Below are 13,359 nucleotides of genomic sequence, written 5' to 3'. Positions count from 1 at the left end.
AGGAACTCCTTCAGTTGTAGATTATGTCATCTTTCTCACCCATTAAAAAATGTCCACTCCATCACAAAATTTTCCAACATGCTTTGTTCCTATAACCAGCTCTAAGAGAACCACATTAAAGCTATATACATTTCTCTTCTCATTCACTTTCAATATGTATGCATACTTTGAATAAAACATGCATGAAACAAATATTATAGACTGACTCTTTAAAAAGGTACAATATACATAACTAACCAAGACTTGATATATTTATAGTACTCTATATGAATAATTCACAAACCCAATAGCTAAAAGTGTTGTGCATCAAACCCTAGTTCATGAATCCTACAAGTATTAAAGATCATGAAAGATAGACAAACATATTTTAAAAGAATATGCAAGGAAGTGTCATGTGAAACACTAAAAAAAACTTACCTGGTGCAATGTAGCCATAGGAGCCTACTATTTCAAACATGCATTCAAATGCTCTTGAGTCTTGAAAAATTAGAGGTAAATAGAACTCAACACATTGAAGCCATATGTATTGATTCTATCATAGAAGAAAGTAAAAGTGGTGAATTTGGTTCAATGTTGCATCAACCACAACTAGAGATTTCTATGTGTAGTAGGATACATAGCTATGAGGGATACTCCACCACTTTCACCTTCATATTGAAAAAATAGGAGGCATTCATTTAATAGATTAATGAGTCACTTTAGTGAAGATGATGTCTCCTTGGAATTAAAGACTAAAGCCCTTGCAAAAATTTATAGAATTATAGAACAGATGGAAACAAGACAAGCCAAATAGTATAACATCAAATTAAATATTTGACTTTATTCTATTGAGTAACTAGATTAAAGAAAAAACAATAGATCTTTTCCAAATTTCACAATCATTTTCATGTTGCAAAATGATAGGATTGTAGTTCAAAATAATGTGTTCATGTCAAATTTAATAGTAGAAGAATAAGAAGGACTAGTGGGGGAATATGTTGGAGACATAGGGAAATATCTAGGAGGACTTGGACTATAGGATGGTGATGTAGGACTATATCCTAGAGATTTGGACTATAGCCTAGAAATGTGGGGCTATATCCAGTGATGTGGGACTATATCTAGGAGATGACATGCTATAACCTAGGGATGAAGAATTGTAGCTAGGAGATTAGGATGGTGAGAAGGCCATCCCACCAACATAGGGAGAAAATTGGGCATCTATAATTGGTGAACTACAGAGACTTGGGTGCAACAAGTAGCTAGGTGACATCATTGCATCTAGATCTAGTGTTCCCATTATTGGAGACCAAGATGGTGTCATGCCAAAGTCTACCATTCCTTCCATATAACTTGGTAGTTGGAGTTCAATTTATTGTTGTAGGATCTAGTCATTTAAATATGGATCATAATCACTCGTACCAATTTGAGCCAACTGGACAAGCATGATGTTCTCTATAACACCCCTCAGAGGGTTTGATTTAGCAAAAATAGTAACATCCCAAAGAATATCAATTGTTTCCTCTAATGAACTTCACATCATTGGCTCTATATCATTATGCTTGATACCATGTCTAGTAATGGCCATTAGATGGCCCCGATATGTCATTGTGTCATAGAAAATGGCTAAATTCCTATAGTTCATATTCATCCCATCAAAAAAAATCACAACACGAAGCTCATCTAGAAGAGATTTCCTCACAACCTCAATTCCAAGTACATCAATTACTTCAATAAAGTGATTTATTGTTGTCCTTGTAGCATCAACATCTTCATGACACATAATAGATAACATGTTCACCCCTTATGTATCCAACATCCATTTTGTATCAGGCTTAAATCCTTTGTTCTCATCAAACTTGTTAATTTTTCTAGATTTTATAAGTTACACTTTATTAATATTTGGAATTCCTCGAAGAAAAATTTCTATGAGCATATTACTCTCAATTTTCTGTAGGAAAACATTAGCTTCAAAATTTTGATCTTGTACTTCACCTTTAGGAGCCTCTTCATTCATAATACCAATATGCATAATAAATTTTTATGCATTATAATCATTAAAAATGCATGTCAAATCATCATCAAACTCGAGGTTTATTTTTTCTGCAATGTATGCCATACTTAGCTTCTTATCAACCATCCATACCATCCTCACCATACAACAATTGTATGGCATCAATAAGTGAATTCCTAATAGTCCCATCATATTTAACAATGATGTCTTCTATTTCTTTCATACAATGATGTTGTATAAACCCTATTTTTGATGTTTTCACTACAATATCTATCAAACCTTCACATTCTCCTATTGCATGGAAAAACAACTCTTGAGGAGTGAAACCATGCAGATAAGAATTCTCCACAAATCCTCTATTTTCTAGGCCTTTATCATCCTTTGTAAAATGTGGTAGAGTTCTTCCGTCAAATCCATAACGAATTTTCTTCCCTTCTAAATTTTGTTGTCCTACACATGAAGTCATTTGAGATATCTTAATGAAAATTCCTTTAGACTTACTAGTAACCATAGTATTCAAATTGTTAGTCTTGGATAGAATTTTCTGTGCACTTCTTCCTACATCATCAAAAGCCTTATTTAACACATGAAAGGGAAAATAGAAGACACATAGTTACAAGATAGTGAATTAAGTAAAAATTTGATATACTATATGTATACATTTAACAAAAATGTTATGATTCTTTAAATTTCTTTAACTTTAATGTTGAACATCTTATAAGTTCCTAAGTTGCTACTATTTCTCAAATGAGCTATATGTTCAACAATTATCATAATTTTTTAAATTGATTCAATTTTAAATGCTTAAAAAAATGTATTTCTAAAAATTGTAACTTCAATGAACTATGATTCAAGTTGTGATTTTAAATGGAAATTATTTATATCTAACTGATTCAAGATACTAAATTTACTCTATTTTCAAAGAAATCCATCATTTTTTAGCCAAATTCTACCTCCAATTGCTTGTCTTGAGAAACCTTAATAAGTTTCTTGAATTCATTCTTTGTTTTCAAAATTATTTCATTGATGACTTCCATGATTGTAGCATCAAAAATTATGTCTCCTATACCAATACTGTAACCCTATTGTAGCAACTAGTAGTTTACAAGCCACTGGGTGTGACCTTAAAAATTATGAGGAACATCTCGACCAACTTCCTCCCTACAAAATACAAATATATCAGTGCAACCATGGTATACATCTAGAACAAAAAGTCTCAAAATATAATTATATTCTCTTAGAAGTCTTTTGTAATCTTATATTTCTTAGCATTACTATAGTAATGATAGACTTATATTTACTTGGCACTACTTATGTTATGTGTGCATGTACTTTTGCAATGTACACACCATCACAGGGTTGCACATGTTCTGTCATGCAGTAGTATGTTTTCCCTTAATTTTTTCCAAAGTTTCTTATGATAGGAAAATAAAATATTTTCTAGTGTCTTCTTTGTATCCCTTGATAAGCTAGCCTCCTAAGAATAGTTATTCTAGGATAAAAAATCCATGAGATTTGTTTCCTAACTAAATAACAAAGAGCTGGAATGAATCTATAACTACTATTGAAAACAAAAAGAGTTAAGATGGTGTCACTAATTTACTATTATGTGTTCCTTTATGAGAACTTCTATTTGCATTTCACTATCTACCTATCTCTATCAAAGGATTTCTATTTCTTGTGACTTAGTAGTTTCTTGATAAAAAATCTTGATTTTCTTTTACACCTATTTCACTTTTCCTTAATGATGGCCACCATTGATGAGCACATCTTCTCTTTTGTTTTTAATGGCTTAGAAGTTCCACCCATTGAAGGATCCAAGTATGACTATATGATCTGACCATAGTCACAAATATGGGTTTAGGATAGCTTTTTTACAATTTCAATGAAATAAAAATATAATTCCATGCATCCTTTGATGTAACTTTTCTTTGCAACTAGTCTTAATTTAAAATAAAAATACTATGAGAATTTCTTAACATTGTCAAATAAAATAATAAAGAAAACTTTGGAAGGCATAGATTTCTTCTTATTATGCACACATTTTGAAAACCAAAGAATAAAATAACACCAAAGTTAACTTGAAAGGCTTATTTGATATAAAATACTTAGAGGATGAAATCAACATTATGATGAAGTCCACCTCTTGAACGTTTAAGATGTTTGACAAGTAAATATAGGGTTTTTATTTTTTATGTTTACTTCAACAAATAAGGCTTAGTAGAATAATTTGAATATTATTTTATGGTAGTTTACAATGTAATATGCATGAGTTTAATGTAATCATGCTGTTTACAATGTTTTATAGATTGGAATACAAAATGTGACTAGATGGTACAACACAGAAACAATTGTGACAGTGAATGGAAAGTTTCCTAGCCCTAGTATATCTTTCATAAAGGTGGTAATCTTGTCATTGATGTGAACAACACTGGGCCCTATAATGTGACTCTTCACTTGTAATTTTAAAATACTATGCTCAAAATTATACTACCCATGTTCTCATTATTTTTATTTTTATTAACATTACATAGATCTTCTATTGAGATTTAATTGTTTGTGATTATTGTAGGCATGGGGTGAAGAAGTTGAAATCATGCTAGGTAGGTGGACCTTCATACATAACACAATCTCCCATTGCACTAGGGAACAAGTTTACATACTACTTTACTATCATAGAACAAGAAAGGACATTGTCATGGCATGCACATATTATGTACTTGAGCCTTATTTAATCCATAAATAAAATTGATCCATAGTATGAATTTGGGAGCCTCATTAATGCCCATTATATTATTACCTTAGGCCTACAACCTAGAAACACAATAATCTAATGAAGATGTGCATATCTTGAAAACACATTAGTCTAGTGGGGACACATGACCTATGAACTCTACAATCTAATGAGGGTCCATGACTAATATAACAATGTTATGACTTGACCATTGTAATTCACCTTTGTCAACAAGATGAGCTCTTATTGCAATCAAATGAAAGCCTACAACCTATGAGCACAATAGTCCCATGAAAACATATCTCTTGTATTTACATCAGCCTAATGAAGACACTTGACCTATGGATGTAGTGATCTAATGAGAGTTTGAATTTTGATGATCAACACAATAATAATTCAATGAAGACACATATCTAGCAAAAAAATTATCACAATGGAGAAACCTAACCTCTAAACAAAGTGGTCCAACATGAATTTGAATTGATAAATTGGTCAAATGGAAGTTGATGTCAAATTGATTTATTTTTAATCAAAGGGAAATCATAAGAAAATTGATATATTATTAATAAATAACTACATCTATCAAATTTATGTAGATGTTTCTTGATTCAAATTTAGTCTGAGAAGCTTTCAACTATAATTTATCTAGCAGTTGTGAAAAGTGTTGCTGAATTCAATTATATGAAATCCTTTGAGCCTTTTGAGAATTTCATGCTATCTTCAGCACATGCTAGGTTATTGCATTTATGTTAAAACCTTGTTTTCATGGAAGATCTTCATGTGCATCATTGTGGTGGTTGAATTTTTGAAGGGCCTCCTTGTGAAGATCAAACTTGACACCCGTAATAGTTCGTAGATTTAGACTCTACTCTTAAGGATTTATTTGTGGTTATTGATGGTGCCAATAGCTTTGTTGTGTTTGACTAAGATTTCACAATAGAAGCTCCCCTAATTTATTGCACAAACATCCCATGTGCTAGATGCAATCTCCGCCCTTAGCTTCACTTTCTAGATCATCATAATAATACACTGAAATAACCACCACTGTTGAACCACACTCCCAAACTTGCGCTAATAGAGTGAGAAAGAAAAGAAGCTTTAGGGAGCCATGCATAGAAAATGGGTTACTACTTCATTCCACTCTTATAGATCTAATGTCATTGATTTCATTTGGAATCTTGGACCACATTCATCCTTTTCTCACACAATCAGTAGCTCCATTCGATGGCCATGTAGAGCTTCTGATAATAAAATTTCTCTCATCACTTGTGATAAGTATCCCAATTTCTAGACGATGACCTGCCCTTCAGATCACTTTTCAAGCAACCAAAATAACATGTTGGAATGACAACTACTGTCAACCCATTTCACAAATTGTGCCAAGGAAATTGCATAGAGACAACTTTGGGGATACCTCAAATAGAAAGGATACTAATGCCAATATTTAAAATTTACAAAGTAGCCACCTAATGTTGGACAAGTGCTCACCATTAGATCAAATTCAAAATCACTGAATAGATGCGTTATAGAATGGCAACCACTAGAAAGCCTTTTTCAAAATTACATTAGTCGAGTGATCATGGAAGATGATCTAAGAGAGGTTCCATGGGCAGGAATTCATTGGGGGATTCACGCATGAAGCAAATTTATATTATAGCTATGTAGCTTATTGATGGTAATCAATATGCAATGTAACCTACTACATTTTTAAAAAAGAAAATTAGATTGGTTGAAATTTTGACAAACTCTTGAAGGTTTTTCACAAAGAATTGGTCAAAATTTTGACAAACACTTTGGTCATGACCATGGAATCCTAGTGATGGGAAAGACTAGATTCGGTCAAAATTTTGACCAATTCTTGAAAGTTTCCCACAAAGATTTGGTCAAAGTTTTGACCAACCCTTTTGTTGTGACCACGGTATCTTGGTCCTCGGAGGGACTAGAATTCATTAAAGTTTTCCACCAAGATTTGGTTGAAATTTTGACCAACTCTTTGGTCATGACCATGGCATCCTAGCCATGGGATGGACCAAAATTGGTTGAAATTTTGACTAATTCCTAAAAGTTTTCCACCACGATTTGGTCAAAATTTCAACCAATAATGACCAATCAAGCTTAGCTGAAATGCAAGATTTTTGACCAAATCTTTGGTTTAAATTTCAACCAAATTAAGGTTTGGATAAAATTTTGACAACAAAAATTGTGACATACTATTTGGTCATAATTTTGACCAAATTTCATCAAAAATTGGGTCAAATTTTACAAGTGGACAAAATACAAAGGTGTAAGACATATTGATTGTCAATGGCTTATAATACTTGAGATGCTTGACATGAACCTAAAACTCTAATAGAAAGGGTGCAAAATTCAAAATCAAGCTAAATCACTTTCTTTAGCTTTCTTTTATCGATAACCAATGATAAGTTATAATTGCTAACATAGTTGAACATGAGACTTATAAACCTAACGGAGTTCATGGGAAAGGTTTGGTTCAACAAAAAGATATAATTACCAGAGACTCTTTGAATTAACTCAAAAGATCAAGCTTGAGTGACATGAAAATTTAATCAATGAAAAGATGGGGCTAATAATGTTTAACAAAGTATCATCAATTTTAAACATGGTCCTCATAGAGACTTAACCATCAAAAAACATACTATAAGTCCATAAATTAAAAAAAAACTCATGGTAACCATCACATGGATATGGAGGCCCAAACTAGCTAAATTTAAAAAACCCTAAAGAGGATCAAGCCCTAATTCTTTTTCTTTTTCCATTCAGAGCTTAACATTAAAATCATATAGTCTTCTGTGAGGAAGGGAAAGAGTTCCTTGTAGTCCTTTGTGTCTTGGGTATCCTTTTCATTGGTAACTTGCATCAAACATAGAGGTTTCTAATATATGCATAACCTTGAGTTCAAACTTGTATATATTGTACAATTTCATGTCCACCTCCTCCAAATTCACATCTACATTCACATTATTTGTTTACATCTCCTCCATTAGTTTCTTAAGAACCTCAATATCATTCATAGGAGATTCAACTTTAGCTTTATCCTCCTTCAATGGGACCTTACTTTTAACATCATCAACATGAACAATTTCAAAGACAATCAAATCTTGAGTGTGCTCCCCAGAGTTAGACTTACTAATGGTTGAAACATGAGGAAAGGTATTTTCCATGGTAGATTAAAAGACCTCATCCTCACCCTCGTTAGAATCCACATCTTTAGAGTTAGAGACCTCCTTGATCATGTGTTTATCAATTTTTCCCTTGAGTCATTTAGAATGGTGGGAGATGTTGATTTCCTTCATGGTTTGAATATTGAAGTTGATGTTCAATTTTTTCTTAACATTCTTGAGTTTAGTGGGAGAATTCAACCTTTTATGGATCTTATTAAGCTTTCCCTTGGAATGAACCTTGGGGTTTTCAATCTTGGTTTTAGGAGTTAGGTTTGTGACATTATGTCTAGGGATAGGAGTATTCACATTATGACTAGGGATATAGGTGTATTTGAATGGATTCCTAAGACTAGGATAGAGGACTGCGACACCTTTTCAACAACAATTTGATGGGAATGACAAAAACTAAGTGGAAATGGTAAAGAAAACTAAATGAGGCCTTACAAAAGCACACTGGAGTTTTACACATGGTTCTTCACCTGAAAAACCTCCTTAAAATTACTCTCTAAAGAGTGCAACAACTAAAAATGAATGGAATTTGTAATAAAATTACAGAAATTGATTCAAGAATGAGAGGTGATGATAATTGTAGGAAAAATAACTTTTCTTCTAGATTGAAGTACCTCATAATGATGAGCTAGATGTGGTCCCAAGGATCTAGAAATTTTTCATGATTAAAAGTACCCATGAGTTTAATGTTTTATTCATTCGTGCAAAAGAATTGATTCATGCTAGTAGTGTCAGAGACTTTAACAAATTTCTCCCATTTTAGAACCTTAGTTAGAGAGACTTGTTGCCTTGGTGATAAAATAATCATTTACCTTAAATGAGATACCACCCATGGTAGCCCTCCTTACATTCCATTAGCCAACAAACTTCTTGGATATTTTTTCATCATACACATTTATGAATTCCATGAACTAGGAAATACCTCCCTCCTTGCAAATGAGCTATACAATTCCATCATTCTAATATTTCTCAAATTTTTTAGTTCCACTTAAATGCAATGACTTGAAAGGAATGAAAATTGTAATAAAATTACAAAAAATGATTCTAGAATGATAGGTGATGATAATAGTAGGAAAAAGACATTCCTTTTAGATTGAAGTACATCATGATCATGAGCAAGATGTGATCTGAAGGCTCTAGAATTTTCTCATGATTAAAAGTACCCCTGAGTTTAATATGGTGTTCCTCCATGCAAAAGAATTGATTCATGGTGGTAGTGTTAGAGGTTTTAACAATTTTATTCTATTTTGGGACCTTCGTTAGAGAGACTTATTGCCCTAGTGATGAAACCATCATTTACCTTAAATAAGATACCACCCATGGTAGCCCTCCTTTGGATTCCATGAGCCAACAAAATTCTTGGAGAGTTTTACATCATACACATTTATGAATTCCATGAACTAGGTAATACCTCCCTCTTTGCAAATGAGCTAAACAATCCCATCACTCTAATATTCCTCAATTTTTTATGGTTCCACTCAAATACCATCACCTCCCATGACATTGTAGCAAAAAATTAATCAGATTCAGAAGAAGGATTTTCCAAAATCACAAAGATACAAGTTTGTTTGATATAAAAGACAAAAAAAAAATTTTTAAAAATAAAATTATAATATATTTCTTTTTTAAAATTAACATTATTTTTAAAGAAGTTAAATTACATTTGAATTATTTTTTATCATGAATACTAATGGTATTCCTATGGTGGAGTATCCTAGCATTGATAGAGAGATGATATAGTGACCATATGTTGCATTATGAAAGTTTTTGTAATTGATGTCAACATACACATTGATTGATAGAGCAACAAAAAGAGATCAAGGTTGCATAGTTCAAGGATTGAAGATGAGGCTATACACCATTTAGAATGTGGTCTAAAGAGTGTCGTAACAAAGAGTAAGTTGGTTGAAGGAAGGAGACCGCAATACCAAATTTTTTCACCTGACCAGCCTTAGGCACCAGGCTAATAATAGAATATCCAACATTGTAAAGGGCCAGGATAAGATTACCAAAGAGGATGAAATTGAGAAGGAAGCTATCTGCTTCTTCTCATCTCTCCTCTTTGTTAATCCTTCCCTCTCTAGGTCTAAACAAGAGGAAATCCTTGTGACCATTCCCCCAATTCTTCAGGATTACCACAACTCCATGCTGAAGGCTATCCCCTCCTTAGAGGAAATCCATCAGGCCCTCTTCTCTCTCTCGAGGGATAAATCTCTTGGCCTGGATGTTTTCCCTAATTTTTTCTTCCAGATCTTTTGGAATGTTGTGAAATTGGATGTGGTTAAAGAAGTTCAAGAGTTCTTTGGAGCCAATAATTTTCTTAAAGAACTTAATGCTACCTTTCTGGTTCTTATCCATAAAATCTCAAGTGCTAATTCTGTGGATAAATTTAGGCCAATTAGCCTCTGCAATTCCTTCTATAAGATAATTGCCAAGGTTCTCACTTCCAGGGTCCTCAGAGTTCTCCCTCTGATTATCTCTCCTCAGAAAATTGACTTTGTCCCTGGTAGGCAGATCCTTGATTCAATTGTTTTGGTTCATGAGGTAATCCACTCCCTTGAGGCAGGTAAAAAGGAAGGATTCCTTCTTAAGCTTGACCTATCAAAAGCTTATGATAGGGTTGACTGGAAGTTTCTCTTTGCTGTTCTTCATGCCTTTGGCCTCAATGATTAGGTATGCAAACTCATCTCTCAACTTGTTTCTTCTCCCTCTTTATCAGTTCTTGTCAATTGCCACCCCTCTCCTTTTTTCTCCCCCTCTAGGGGTCTAAGGAAAGGAGACCCAATCTCTCCAGTCCTGTTTGTTATCATGGTGGAGTGCCTTGGTAGACTCATTCAGAAGAAGATTAGGGATAGGTGTTTAGTGGGTTTGAGACCTTCTTTGGGTCCATCCTCTTTCACTCATCATCAATTTTTGGATGACACTATTCTGGGGGGTGAAGCTTCAGTCTGGGAGGCTAGAATCTTCAAAAGCATCCTTAATTCCTACACCTAGGGTTCTGGCCAAGCTATTAAATTAGAAAAAAGCTCTGTCTTCTTCCTCAACACTCCACCGAAGAGGCAGAGGAAAATTGCTCAAATTCTGGGTTGTGGCATTGGGTCCCTATCAGTGACTTATCTTGGGCTTCCTCTTGGCTCCAAACCCCCAGACTCCTTTTGGACTGGAATTATAGAAAACTTCAACAAGAAACTTGCTGGCTGGAAAGGGGCCACCCTCAGTTAGGCAGGTGAATGCACCCTAGTTAACTCGATTCTCCAGAACCTCCCCACCTATGCCCTCAGTCTCTTTGGAATTCTGGCTAAGTTCACAGACAGAATGGAGAGGATTTAGATGGACTTTCTCTAGACTAGAACTGATGACCACAAGAGATACTACCTGGTAGCCTGGGACCAGGTTTGCTTTCCCAAAATCCAAGGAGGTTTTGGTATCAAGAAAATTTCTCACCTCAATCAATCCCGCTTAGATAAACTCCCTTGGTGCATCTTCCATCGCACAGGGGTCTAGAGGGATATTTTGGCTAAGAATTACCTAGGAGGCCTGTCCCTCTCATCCATTTTTCAGGGGGCCAAGCTGCCGATGGGTTCTTACATTTGGAAAGGTATTCTGAAGACCCTTCCCCTTGCCAAATCCAGGGCCAAATAGAAAGCTGCAATGGGAGACAAAATCCTTTTGTGGCAAGTAGCTGAATTTTTCAGGAACCTCTCATTAACCATCCTTCTTTTGGCAGATGGGCTAATCAGGCAATAGGCAGATATGGCATGCTGGTTAGGAACTATAGAAATGGGAATGATTGGCACAATCTAGCCGATCTCTTATAGGATCTCGAGCTTTGATGGCCTCTTTGAATGCTATTAACATCAACCAGAAAGGCGACACCTTAGTCTTGGGAGACTCTTCTAGAGGCCAATATACTGTAGCCTCAGGCTATCTTTCCCTAGTGGGAATAGGGGAGAAACCTATTTGGGCCAAGGCCTGGACCCCTGGATTAACGCCCAAAATCAACATTTTCTTTTGGCTCCTCTTGCAAGACAAGATCCTTACCCTAGATAATTTAGCCAAAAGAGGCCAAATTATTCCCAATAGATGTTGCCTCTATAAAATTGACCTGGAAATGGTTAATCACATTTTCATTCACTACCCCTTTTCATCTAGAGTGTGGAGTCTTCTGACTTCTAATATGAACTCCTACTGGTGCCTGCCAGCAAGCATCCAAAATTTCTTCATTTAGTGAAGAAGAAACCACAAAGACCTAGAATCCACAATTTTGAGTTCCTAGATTATCCCACACTTTTGCTGGGGAATCTAGAAGGAGCGCAAAAATAGGATATTCAGAGACAGAGAAGCTCCTGAGGGTATTATAGCAGAGAAAATTGATAGCCTCATGAAAGAGAACTATTCCACCACTAGAGATGGAAACATAAAGGACGGAGGGAAAATTAAGACCAGGAAAGAAGACAAGATTAAAAGAAGATAGCAGGCTTCTTGGTCCTTCACCCCCAAAAATTGGCATAAGGCCAATTTCGATGGAGCAGCTAAGGGGAACCCTGGTCCCACCGGATGCGGTGGAATCATAAGAAATAGCTTGGGAGGGGGCATTGCTACTATCTCCTCCCCTATTGGTCACCAAACCAACCATTTGGCTGAAGCCAGTGCAGCCAAATTCACTGTTAAGCTGGCCCTGGAATCAGGGATCGAACAATTGTGGCTTGAAAGTGACTCCCTAAATATAATTAATTGTATTTTAGGAATTACCAAACCATCATGGACCATAGAAAGCATAATAGAGGACCTCAAAATGGACTTGAGCAAATTTAAAAATTACCATGTTAGCCATGTCTACCGTGAAGCTAACGTGGTTGCTGATTGGTTCGCAAACATAGCGGTCACTTTAAACTTGGTGATGACGTGGGGAAACAATACTCATTTTTTGACGGTGGCTATTGAACTCATCTGAAAGGAGCAAAATCAAGGTACTAACTCAAAATATTTTTATGATGATGACACATGCTAAATCGTGTTTTAAAAAGGGAATCAATAGGAGTTATGTGAAACCCCCACCATTTCATAATATTGTGTACGGATTACACGAGCAGAAGAAAGCTAGAGTTAAACCCAAAAACATGTGCATTAATGCTCTCGTCCTTAGCGATTTGTCCATATTTGAGCTCTGCAATTCTATTCAAGGTTTAGGGTTAGAGTGGCATAATTTTGCAATGGTGGGAGAAAGGATAAGAAGAGAGCCATGGGGAGAAATGGAGAGCTAGAGAGAAAAAGGGAAGGTTTGGAAAAAACTCCAGAAGGGCGGCATAACCAGCTTCATGGAGAGGCTCCATGGTTTCAATGCAGAGGTTACCAAGATAATGGTTGAAACCTGGCACAATGGAAAGGTCATAATTGATGGCATCTCCCACCAAATCATAGAGGGTCTCATTGTGGAAGTG

General features: G+C 35.1%; 1 pseudogene; it reads right to left on the bottom strand.

Annotated features, from left to right (window-relative positions):
* Window positions 1–13,076, bottom strand: part of LOC149563183 (cyclin-dependent kinase B2-1-like) — a 51,402-nt pseudogene extending 38,326 nt beyond the window's left edge.
* Between the last annotated feature and the right edge of the window lie 283 nt (window positions 13,077–13,359).

The sequence above is a fragment of the Cupressus sempervirens genome, chromosome 4 (assembly GCF_028749045.1).
Source record: "Cupressus sempervirens isolate cs-2001-9-10 chromosome 4, ASM2874904v1, whole genome shotgun sequence".
Classification (NCBI taxonomy): domain Eukaryota; kingdom Viridiplantae; phylum Streptophyta; class Pinopsida; order Cupressales; family Cupressaceae; genus Cupressus; species Cupressus sempervirens.
The sequence above is the reverse complement of the archived record's forward strand: the minus strand, read 5'-3'. Positions and strand labels throughout refer to the sequence as shown.